The 12736-nt window shown below is 38.2% G+C and overlaps 1 long non-coding RNA gene across 2 annotated transcripts in view; it reads right to left on the bottom strand.

Annotated features, from left to right (window-relative positions):
* The window catches only part of LOC135579144 (uncharacterized), a 35741-nt gene extending 23129 nt beyond the window's left edge, over positions 1-12612 (bottom strand). For both annotated transcript variants that reach the window (XR_010471661.1, XR_010471660.1), the window contains exon 1: positions 2212-12612. This is a non-coding gene — a long non-coding RNA (uncharacterized LOC135579144). The remainder of the gene's footprint in view (positions 1-2211) is intronic.
* Between the last annotated feature and the right edge of the window lie 124 nt (positions 12613-12736).

Raw genomic sequence — 12736 nt, 5'->3', positions numbered from 1 at the left:
TTACCTGGTGAGAGGATCACAAGTTCAAGGTCACACATTTAAAAAAAAAAACACAAATATTATTTTTAAAAGTGAAAAATATTTCTGCTTGATTCTGACAAACGTGAACAAGTATTAATAATTGTTTAGGTTATGATTTAATCATAACTTGCATGAAGCTAAGAAAACATGTTAATAAATGTTACTTCATATTGCCAGAATTTCACATAGTGAGTGTTACATTTTTGGAAAGCAAAGAACTATTGTTTTGTATAACTGTATGTATCACAACTGCCTGGAATTCTTTGAATAACACTTCACTTATAGAGTCAAATTTTGGGATTCTTTGAGGCAAATGGCTCTTGTCCACACACAGGGCTTTATTTTCCTAGCATTTCCCTGAGAATAACAAGGCATTTCCCAAACATACAACAGATTTATAGCTTGTACTTTTGTTTGTTTCTTTGTTCTTTTTTTCAGTAGTAATAAGCCTTATGATATAAATATATTAGAGCTTTAGTACCAAAGCTTTTTCGTGGTTGATTAATACGTATTAGAGAAACTTGTAAGCTTTTATTTATGTATTTCCATGTCGTCGGCTTTTGTAGTAGGTGAGCACATCACATTAATTATACTTTATCTCACAAACCTTGGGAAATGGAGTCTCAGCTGTTCTCTTAGACTTTATTTCCCAATAAATATGGACCTAGGCGCAGACCCACAAAATTTTTTAAGAAAGTAACTGCTATTTGAAGTGGGTTTCAGCTGCTATCAATGGGAGCAAGAAGCCTTTGTGGATCTGGACCAGTATGCCTTACCCAGGATAACATAAGAAATCTGTAACAGAAGATGAACCAAACCTGTTCTGCCATCATGCAGGCTGGTATCCCAACTACTTGAATATTCCTCAGCTTCCCAAATGCTTGAAAGTCAAGGCTGATTTGCAAGTTGGGTCATCCATTTCATTACTGTGATAAGCAATTATTCCCCATGTAGGGAGAAAATTATGTTTCATGAAAGATAACACATTTTAGACACAGTGCTATCTGTCATTTTAGAACTTCACATGGCTAAAGATTTCAGCATTGACTTTCATGCCAACATGTGCTATCAGACAGTCTCTCATGTCCTGTCTGATTGCTTAAAATAACATGTGGCCATTCCTTTGGGGTTACTCAATTACTTTATGTTGATATAAATAATGGCTGTGGTTTAAGCTTCCTTGTAAGATGCTTCATAAAGCTTGCTAAGTCTAATTTCACGAACTTTTTCAGAATGGCAAGACCAAGACCAAAACTATATAAAACAGATCTTCCTTTCGCCCTAAAATGTCCGTGTATCTGTCAGAGAAAGTCTGCTCAATAAAAACAACATTTGCATGTTAGGATACTAGATTTTCATACAAGAATGTTGCTACTACATCTACTTGAATAAAAAATACTACATGGAGATGCTTCCAGTTTAACATGCTTGTTTGCACTGCCTAAAGCTTTTGCTTCCAGGCCAGCATTTACTCTTGGTACGTTCTGCTCAAAACTGTGTTATTTCAGAAAATATTCTAATATGTATTCTAATAAGGCCACCAAGATGGTCAGAGGTCTGGAACAGCTCTCCTATGAGGACAGGCTGAGAGAGTTGGGGTTGTTCAGCCTGGAGAAGAGAAGGCTCTGGAGAGACCTCATTGTGGCCTTTCAGTACTTAGAAGGGGCCTGTAAGAAAGATGGGGACACGCTTTCCAGCAGGGCCTGTTGTGACAGAACAAGGGGTAATGGTTTCAAACTAAAAGAGGGGAGATTCAGGCTGGACATGAGGGAGAAATTTTTCACAATAAAGGTGGTGAAACACTGTCCCAGGTTGCCCAGAGAGGTGGTAGATGCCCCGTCCCTGGAGACATTCCAGGCCAGGCTGGACGGGGCTCTGAGCAACCTGATCTGGTTGCAGATGTCCCTGCTCATTGCAGGGGGTTGGACTAGATGGCCTTTGAAGGTCCCTTCCAACCCAAGCTGTTCTATTATTCTATGTCTAGCAGACAAAGAAAACTGTATTGAAGTTGTACATAAGGCAAGGTCTTCACAGTAACAGACTACAGAGCCGAATTTGGACTGTAACCATTTCTTCAGTCCAAGCAATTGGCACAGATTTATCTAGTAAAATTACCCATGTAATTAGCAAAGTTAGTATTTTTTGTTTAAAGCTGTTCTGCTTATTTTGGAGAAGTTAGTGAAAACTCACCTCATTCCAATTAGATCAGAACTGGACTTGGATAACTGCAGAAGAGATGGCACCGATGAGAGACAAGCTGGTGTCTGCAAGAACCGAAGGTGTTCAATAGACTTTCAGCAGTGTTTAGCTGGTTTAAATGATATCTAGCATCTACTGGACATGGTAAAAAATATGCTATGCTTCTCAGAATTAAATTTAAAGTCCTATAAAAAGAGAACAAGTATTCACTTGTTATACTATCAATGTGAAAGACAAGAAGAGACAACACTCATCTGGAAGTGCATTCACAGGAAATATCACTGATTATACCACAATCTCACACTGTATATTCAGAACCATGCGTATAACATCTGAGCTTTTTAGGATACAAATAGAGCTCATATTCCTGTACAGATGCATGAAAAGTTTCTCTGTATTTTTAGCAAGCCAGTAGTTTACTATTGAAGCAAAAGGTTTCAATCAAGCAAATTAGACATTCATTCAATATGCTAAAGTGGAAAAAGAAGCAGCGAGACAAAAAGTTTCTTGTTTAGCTGAATTTCCAGATGATAGCATTACAACATTCTCTTCGAGATCCTGCCGTTTAACTATTTCACAATTCAGTTTAAAAATTCTTTCCTTACTATATGAATAAAACAATTTCTGATTGCAAAGTCAGTGTAATCCTAGTTAATAGGAACAAAAAAATCTATTAAAAATACAAAGGTACCTTTAAGGCTGTTCTGCTATCAGCTTCCATAAACAGTAGACAGTAGTGATTTATACCTAGGGACAATGTTACCCTGCTTCTTGTTTATTAATATGGAAGTGCTGAGCTAGGTAAAAACCAGAATGGATATATGACTACAAATTTACCTAAGAACAAGAAATTTCTGGAAGTTGAATCCTGGTAATTCTAATAAACTCAGTTCAGTTCCGTTAAGTGATGATACACTGATACTTTTCAACAGTTTTATTAGAGTTTAGACATTAGGGATAATGTAATACTTTAAAAATGTACTCTCTTCCAAGCAGTCAAAAAGTTGTAATTTTCCCAAATTAATTGGTGTTTTCTGATTGAAAATTCCAGCAGGTCCAATTCTAGTCCAGTGGCTCAAATACTTCCCCAAAATATTTTACATTGTGTTCCCAAACCAGTTGTAGTAAAAACTATTACTAATCTGGTCTCTCCTTTTCTCAAAGCCTACCCCCCATTCCAGTGCAAATACATATTACTTTCACCTCAAACAGTAATTCCAGATTTGCATTTTCCTAGAAGAGTCTTTTCTTCAGCTCCAAGAAATACAATAAACCTCAAATGATACATTCTGAAGTAGGATTTTGCTTATCTGTTAGTCGTAATATGTGACTGAATTTACCAGAAACTATAGATTTCATACACTTTTGCCTTCAATCAATAATCTAGACAGCAATCAAATCAAATGTGCAACATTTTTCTACACTTTCAGCAAATTATGGTGATCCTTGGCCTTGATGTTACATTTAGGTACTATTATAATAGCTCTAGTAGTTAGATGGCTATCCAGGTTGAATCATACATAACCTTATTCGTTATTATTAAGGAGATAGCACTAAAAATTAGGACTGAGGCTTGTGCTTATACATAACTTTTGGGTTAACTAAGGTTGGTTTCTTTGTTTTTCAATATACTTAATTAAATTGATACAAGCATCAGTGAGCTAATCTATGTAAGCCAAATCTGCTGACATCTACTCAGGATTGTGTGGGTTAATCAAACCCTAAAACTGCTAAGTGTTCTTGTGTATCAGCAAAGAAGTGAAGAAATCAGACTGATGTATCATCTAAAAGTTATCTCTCCAGTTCAAGTTTGAAGTCCAGGAACAAAGGATGAGGATGCTTCAGTTTTGTGTCTGGAATGCACAGAGTTCCAAAGGATCATATTTTAATGAAGATTATACTAAAAAAAAAAAAAATATTTGGCATTAATTTAGAAAGCAGTTCCACTAAGAGTCACATTTCAGAAGACATGCTGTCACAGTTTAAAGCAAAATTTAGAGTGCAGATTAGAGTTCTGAGCAAGAGCTCAGAGGACTAGCAAATATTAGGGTGGATTGAGTAGTAGGGGACACAGACTGCACATAGCCAGTTTAATCCTGTATGAATAGAGAGATGTGGTATTTTAACTCTGAAGATTTGGTAGAATCAGTAATTTGATAGGATAAAAAATTTCTCTGAGTGAAAACACGTATAAGGTCAAGTTTTGGTAACATTTCTAAACAAGAAGGAGAAAAATTATCACAGAAGTATAGACATATCTTTAAGCTTAGCTTTTCAAAGCCATATTACAGCAACATTTTATTTGCAAAAGAGACAACCACAAGATGGCTCCTTTCATATGAGGCTAGCTAAAACTGAAACCTATTCTGATAACATAGGCTGCTTTTCACTCCCTTTCACAAACAGCTGGAACACCAGTGGCTGTCCTCTTTGACAAAAATATGGTGCTACAATTGCTTTATTTAATCATGGCTTGGGGACGAGGATGCTCTTTCTCAAATGAGTAAGGACTAACCTCCTCAAATACAAGCATCTCATCTCACTGAACAGTGTGCAGGTTTCAAGAGCACCTGCCAGGCTGAGACAGACATTTCCCACTCTTCACCTTTCTCAAGATTTTTGTTTGTTCTCTTTGTAAGAAGACATGGCATTTTTCCCTTTATTAAATATTTTTCCATGGAAAGATTTCCAGATTTTTGAATTGTAAAATTATTACATGATTCATTAACTCCACATCCATGTAGATGCAATCAAGCTACAGATTTGGCTGCAGTTTCATTTAACATTTGAACAAATATTACATAAATGTACCACTTCCAAGCTTCCACCCCAGTGCAAAACAAAATAGTATGCAGAGTAATTGTAAGTAATACGGTTCTTAGGTCTGGTGTGAAAGGTTTGTTATGCTCAATGACATAGATTCCATACCAGCAGCCACGCCCAGAGTCCTAATGTGCGGCGCCCCACAGTAGCCTTCCTCAGGGTGCAAGAGCGCTGATGTTTTCATGGTATTTTTTGCATTCCTTACATCTCAAAATACGTCAGAGCACAACACAAATGATGTGAAACATGTCGCTTCCCTCATCACTGGATGGTGGGCTACAACAGGGCACCTGCTTACCCCTGCAGGGCAGTAGAGGAAGATGGTGTCCCTAATGAAATGCCAAGAGGAATTCAAGGAGTCACCGTGTGTATTATTAAAACAGGAATTTGAGCAAGACTCCTCCACACATTCGTGCACTTTTCCAGATAACAGTTATTTACTGAAAATGCAAGGAGTCAGGAAGCCAGATTTACATTCATCTTAAATGCAAAGCTAAGCGGAGATATCACGAATTTTGGCAGTTCCATGACTTTGCCAAGAACTCCTACTTTTTTTCTTCTTTTTCTTTTTTTACAATCAGAACACAATTTGAAGATGAGGACATTGAAGGACCTTTTTATTGCTGTGGTTCTGGCTCAATATAAATGGAAAATGGAAATGGTTTGGTATTGATTTCTTACAGAACTTTTTACCACAGTACTGGTATTTCGCCTCCCAAGAAATGTTAATTTTCAGTTAAAACTGGTAATGAATGTGGGAAAAAGAAGGGTAGTTTGTCAAAAAGCCAACAACTATAATTAACTCCCTTACTTTTTGGGCACTAAACCTCTCAGTTAAGCATGGCCCAGATGACTCATATATATCAGGAAGAGAATAGTTGAGTGGAACCAGAATTGGCAAAGCCTTATGATGAATAAGGTCACTCTTCCCAGGCTCACGAAAGATGGCAGCTTTACAACTCTAAGTGCAACAAATCTGCTTTTATTTATTACCCTCAAAATCTCGTAGTTTCCTAAGTAGTGAAGTTTTTGAAAAGGGCTTCTTTATGCATGAGTAAATATTTTTCTAATGAAATCTTGGTTTGTCTTGCAACCCAGCCCTAGTTTATTTAATAGTGAGATAGCTTTCTCCAGGGAAGGCAGTCAGAAATGGGGGATGGGAAAGGAAGAAGTTGGCTCTGGCTACAAGGCACAGCTGCTCTTTGCTACTAGCCTGCAATAGAGTAATACGTCAGTAATTATTTAAAAGTCAGACAGATTCCCTGCTTTCCTTGCCAGACAAAACTCAGAGAACTCAGGACTGGAAAGGAGGATAAAGGACTTTCAGTTTACTAGTTTTCCACTAATTTTTTTTTTCCCATGTCAGCAGCTACTGCTGCTATTAATTTTCTGATCTTCGTGCCTTCAGAGGCCTCACATACTATGAAAACTTAGTTTCAGCACTTGAGCGCTAATACTCTAAAGTTTATTAAATTATTTTTTACAAAATGTTTTGGCTGTTTCTGCCAATAACTTCCATTTGAGAGAATAATGTTTATTTCCTATTCTGTTTTAGGAGTGATCACAGCGTAACACTTGGTCTTCGTGGAAGAAAACTAAAGACAGCAAAAAATCCAGATAAGAGCAACATACTTCAGGTGGTACACCACTCAGTTCTGGTTTAATTTAACCAAAAATAGGAAGAAAACCTGACCTTTGAACTAGTCCCTGAAAATTATGAGTCAGACTATTTACACTAGGAAAATGATGGAAAATTCCCACCATTGCTAAAATAAATTCTTGGCATCTAAAGAAATGTTATATTTTTATCACAGTTCACCGAGAGTTTCAGGAAAAAAAAAAAAAAAAATAATACTTTTGTCCTTTTGCAAAATGACCCTTGAATAGTTGAGACAGGAAAACAAAATTGAACACAAATAGCTAGCATAATGTCCCCCCAGACCCAGAACTGGATTTGGGCATAATGTAGGAGGCAGGCAGCAACTCTGTGACAACTCCCTCCAAAGACAAGATGTTTTATAGGATTCAAGACCAGACAAAATGTGAGGAACTCCTGATGTGACTGGGCATGTCCATGCAAATGACATTTGCGGAGGATTCATTCAGAACATAGATACCCGATGCAGCCTCAGAAGCCTTCAGACTCTTGTGATACCTGCCAGCTCTGTGCAGGCACGGCAGAGGACCTGCGCCAACTGACACCTTTCTGCTGCAGCAGCTGCCAACTGGGCATCTCAAATGGCATGAGACGTGTGTACGGGCAACCAAAGAAAGCCTCAAGTGTTAACCAACGCAAGCTTGCCACAGCAAGAATGGAAGGATTTGAATGAATTATGTATTTGATGAAATTCCAGAGTATTAAAAAAACCCACCCTTGTTCAGTACAAGCTATAAAATGCTCCACATTCAACCTGTCTGAAAAGTGGGTAAATGTAATTTATTTGTATCAGAATGGAACAGAGAAGAAGTAGAGTATGTTACAGTTATGTTCACAAAACATCGTTTAAAATAACGTATTTACTTTCTAAATTTATACTTGTTAGACTCTTGAATATTCAAGAAGTTCTCATTTACAGACCATTTGCTTTCTCAGCCTTTAGCCAAACGACAGCATAAAAGCAAACTTAGCTAAAATAAAACAAATCTCTTCTTCCACACCACTCTACCTATAAATTCTTCTATGTGTTTTTCTGTTTCTTTCTTTGGGGAAATTTAGTTCTGCTAAATGCCCCCAAAAAACCTGAAGTCTACCTCCTTGATCTGACAGAAAGAAAAATAAAGCCTCTCACTTCACTTAAAAGACCAGAAATAGAACTGAGGAAAAAATTAATGCAAATAAGCTACAACTATTCTTTTCAAATATACAAAAATGTGGGCTACTAGATTTAGTGGGTGAAGTCTTCTGAGTCATAAAAAAATCAAGAATATATTTTTTGTATAAATAATACTGTAAGTACACTATTAATTGCACTCAAGAATTTCAGTTTATTAAACATATTAACTGCTAAAATCTGTCTTCATACAAACCAGAAAGTGTGAAGAACCTGAGATGTTATGTATTACTGCTTCCCTTTTATCACCAAAGGTTGTAAATTACAGTTTAACCCATGACTCTAAATTTCCTCACTTACGGTATGTGCAAACAGATCACAGTAGCAGCTATGTTTGTCAGAGAAACCAAATCTATCACCTGGTCAGAAGTCTGAACCTCTTAACAGGTTTATATGATACATATCTGATCTTCTGGACAGAAATATTGTCAAAATTATCTTTAATTTCTGTGTAGAAGCTAGCTACGATAATGACAGAGAAGTACAAAAGAATGAATGATAATGTAATGAAATGTTAATGAATGTAATGAGATGTGAAAAAGTTAAACACACAATTCCCATGTCCCCAGTTTTAAAACATACGACAGCAGTTAAAGAAATACATTTTTAATTAAAATGTAATTTCTATTAAAAACCATTAACCTATAAAGCCCATTGCTAAATATATTAAGGAAGTCAATTGAAAAGGAGAATATAAAAACCCCACATATTTTCATATTTATCTGGGTAATGATTCACAATTTAAAAAACAGAGAGAGATAGATGTGACTCCACAAGTCATATGCCAACTACAGACTGATTACGGAATCAGTGTCAAATAGAGAGCACTTGTGCTTGCCTATTTTGGAACTTTTGATGTAGATCACTAGCAAGGAAATAAAAAAAAGTTGACCTCATAACGAGGAATCTAGTAATGGAACTTAAGATCCCAGGATCCATTTCCGCATGCGGAATTCCTGCACGGCATTGTTAAAGCCTCTTCGCTTCTCTGCATTCTGCTTCCCCCTTTCCAAAAGGAGTAACAGCACTCGTTCACCTCACAGGGAGCACCAGAAGGCAAATAAAGACAGTGTCAATAAGGAAATGAGATAGGACACTGCCTTTACTTGGTATGGCAGTTTCTATATCCCAGTAAGAGACAAAAACCACATGCAAATCTTGAATATGAATCAAGTTCAGGAATATGTAATTCTTGTTCATCTTCACTATAACCCACGTTTTTAATATTCACTGCTTTTTATGGTAGTTATAAACAACCTGTGAGTGACTGTGTCAATGCTTATACATAACACCATAAGAAACAGTTCGCCTGTTTCAACCTAAGAAACTGTAGTCTTTAACAGCAGGCATTCTGGTAATGCTCATTTTTATAATGTAATTTGTGGGTTTGTTTTTTTGTTTCTGTTAGGTTTGTGTAGAGTTGTTTGTTGTTTTTGTTGGTTTTGTTTTGTTTTCTTTTCTTTAGACTGTTCTATCATATGGGACCTTCATTCTTTAATCCCAAAACCAGGCATACTGACATAAAGTGTCAGCATCTGTCTAGCTATATGTGGGGAAAAAAATCCACATAACCTGGAAACAGAAGTGGATACAGGATGATAAACTCTAAGAGCTTGTGAAAACAAAGGCCAGATTCAATGTAAGATGAACGTTTTTGTAAGGCAAAGGATCAGGTACTGCACTGAAAGCTGCTGTAGCTGGAAGCACTCCCTCCCCTGGCCAAAGCATTTATTTAGCTTTCCCGTGCTTTAGTGCCACCATCTATAAAATGGCTCCTTTGTAATTCATCCTCCTTTAGACATTATTCATAGATCTATAACCTGGCAGCCTTGTAGAGACTTAAGTATTATTTTGTTTTGGTGAAGGCAGAGAAACATCTAGAGGACACAAGGATTAGTTGCAGTAACTCCTAGTGTTGAAAAACCTCACCTATGTGTTCGTATCATAGTGTTATATTTTAACCTCAAAGCACTTTGATTAATCTAGCTTCTTATCACCACTCAGGACATGCTTTTATTATTCCCATTTTGCAGTTAAAAAAACTAATGAAATAAGCCTCTACAGTTTAAATAAGGCCACAATGAAGAACACAGCTAGGGTCAAAGCAAAAATTTTTGAAAGCAATCTGTATTTATATTTTCTGTCTTGATACTGCTATAAAAATAGAACCACATATAAGGTTAATTATTTTTATGAATTTATAGTTAAATATGGTAGTTCTTGATACCAGACTTGTGCTGCTTGTCCTAAGTACAGAGAGCCATATGTTATTACTTGACTGTTCAGATCAAAACAAAACTTAAAGAACAAAAGCAAGGTGTTTTGTTTACCTAGATTTTTTTACAGTCTAAATCCACTGTTTCTACCTGAAGCCATCACTGTGATGTTTTAAGAAAAATCTTTAGCCAAATCTCCTTTTTGCTGTTTGCAATAGCACTTTGGAAAGCACCTTCTTTACATGAGAGCAGTACAATCTAACAAAGCACCCACTCCATATTGGCACCTTTCCACACTGTACAAATTCCTTAATAACCTCCCTAAAGACTGAAAAATTACCTCATCTGCAGTATTTATTTTCCTTTTACAAGGTTTTACATATGTACAACAATTCTATTTGCTATGGGAAGCATATGTCAAGAGGGTGGTTTATAATGGCCTCTATTCCAAGGTGCAGTTCTTTCTGCTTTCAAGTAGGTGTTTTTCTTTATGTTAGTATTTTATCTATGAGGACTGGGTATTGTACATATAGAGTTTTAGCTATGCCAAAATCCACAGAAGGCAAATAAATATGAGGAACACTTACGGAACCACAATACATATTTGTTGTGAGTAATATATAAAATCATGATCAGGGACAGTTTCAGCAAAAGCTGAAAACTAACATTGATACGTCAGCCCAACAGTCCAGAGTTCCTCCTCAAAGAGTATATGGAATAAAAATGCTATAAAAACAAACAAACAAAACCAAAAAACAAACCAACCAGCCAAAAAACAAAACACACAAAAAAACCCCAAACCAAACCACACACACACAAAAACACTCTATCATCCCTACACATTTAATTACTAGTTCGATCAGAAAAGTAATTAAATAATCAGTTTAAACCAAGTAATTTCAGATACTGGGTTCTACCCACCTCAGTACAAAACACACATTACTTATGCACAGAAACTAATCCAAAGCCAACTACACATATTTTTATTATTTTTCTTAATTAGTATTTTTTGCTTCCAGAAGAGAGAAAAAACACAAACTTTCTCAGAAATCATAACTCCTGTATTAAGTAAGATAATTCACAATACCTTAATGGGCCATTTAACCTGACCTTAAAGCTTTTGAAATGCCTAGGTCTCTTGGTACTTTCAGCAGAAATGACTTTCTACCTTCTTTACCTCAGAACATAATTCCTGGCTTGCATTGCTTAATAGTGTATACTGAAAAAAATATCCTTTGATTTTTGGAGGCAGATGAATGTACTTAGATTTATACAAACAAATTACCGTCAATTTAATTTTACCACTGTCAGAAAAGTAGTTGACAAATACTTTGGACAGAAAACAATCAGGTGCAACCAACAGAAGTTTCCTAAAGTTTCTCTGGAGTAATTACTCAAGGACTGGTTTCTAGTTTTGATTAAAAATGTGGCACTGTCATTATAATCAGACACTAATGTTATCCTTTTGTTTGCTATCCATTACACAGCACAAACCCACAGTGACAAGGGACACTGATTTTAGTTTGAAAGCACTTAAATTGTGCATGGGAACACCACAACTGAGTATTCAAGTATTAGGTCAGGGCCCCAAGCATGGAAACATATTCCACACATGAACAGCCCATTCTGAACTGAGGAGGGCCTGCTCAGGTGAACAAGATTACTTGATGTCTGGAAGGCTTGATGCTTTGTTTCCCTCAAATCTGCTTCCCTGCGTGTTTTCACATAAATGTTCTTCCTCTATCACTACTGCTGCTAATCGCACAGCCGCTCTGGAAAGTTAATAACCCGATGGGATAGCATTAAGATTGAATTGGTATCACAGAATCACAGAATGCTAGGGATTGGAAGGGACCTCAAAAGATCATCTGGTCCAATCCCCCTGCTGGAGCAGGAACACCTAGATGAGGCTACACAGGAATGTGTCCAGGCAGGTCTGCAGAGAAGGAGACGTCACAACCCCCCCGGACAGCCTGTTCCAGTGCTGTTACCCCCACTGTGCAGGAGTTTCTTCTCGTATTTAAGTGGAACCTCCTGTGTTCCAGTTTGCACTCATTGCCCCTTGTCTTACCATTGGTTGTCACCGAGAAGAGCCTGGCTCCATGCTCGTGACACTCACCCTTTACATATTTATAAACATTAATGAGGTCACCCCTCAGTCTCCTCTTCTCCAAACTAAAGAGACCCAGCTCCCTCAGCCTTTCAATGTATGTTGAAAGCCAGCAGCGCATCCTCAAGGAAGGACGATCCCGCTCCCCTCAGGAGAGGCTCAGGAACACGGGCGATGCTCCGTGCTCCGCGGCGGAGCCCTCCCGCCGGCAGATTCTGCCTGCGGGGGGGAGAGAAGCGTAAACATAGGGCCATTCCCCTCGTCCCATGGCGCCGGCAGCCCTTCCCCGGCGAGCCCAGAGGCGCCGTCCCTCTCCGCCAGGCCCGAGTAGGCCGCTCCCGCCCTGTCCCGGAGGCCGCTGCCAAACCCGCTTCCTCAAACGGCGGCGCCGCTTTCCCGCCTCGGGCAACGGCAAAAAAAAAAACGGTCCCCGGGCAGCAATGAGGGGGCGTCCGCGCGCTTCCCGCCGCGCCCCGCCCCGGCGCCCCGCGGGGCGCCCGGCCCCGCCCGTGAGGGGCGGAGCGGCGCGCGCGCGG

Source organism: Columba livia, chromosome 1 (assembly GCF_036013475.1).
Source record: "Columba livia isolate bColLiv1 breed racing homer chromosome 1, bColLiv1.pat.W.v2, whole genome shotgun sequence".
NCBI classification, from domain to species: Eukaryota; Metazoa; Chordata; class Aves; order Columbiformes; family Columbidae; genus Columba; species Columba livia.
The sequence above is the reverse complement of the archived record's forward strand: the minus strand, read 5'-3'. Positions and strand labels throughout refer to the sequence as shown.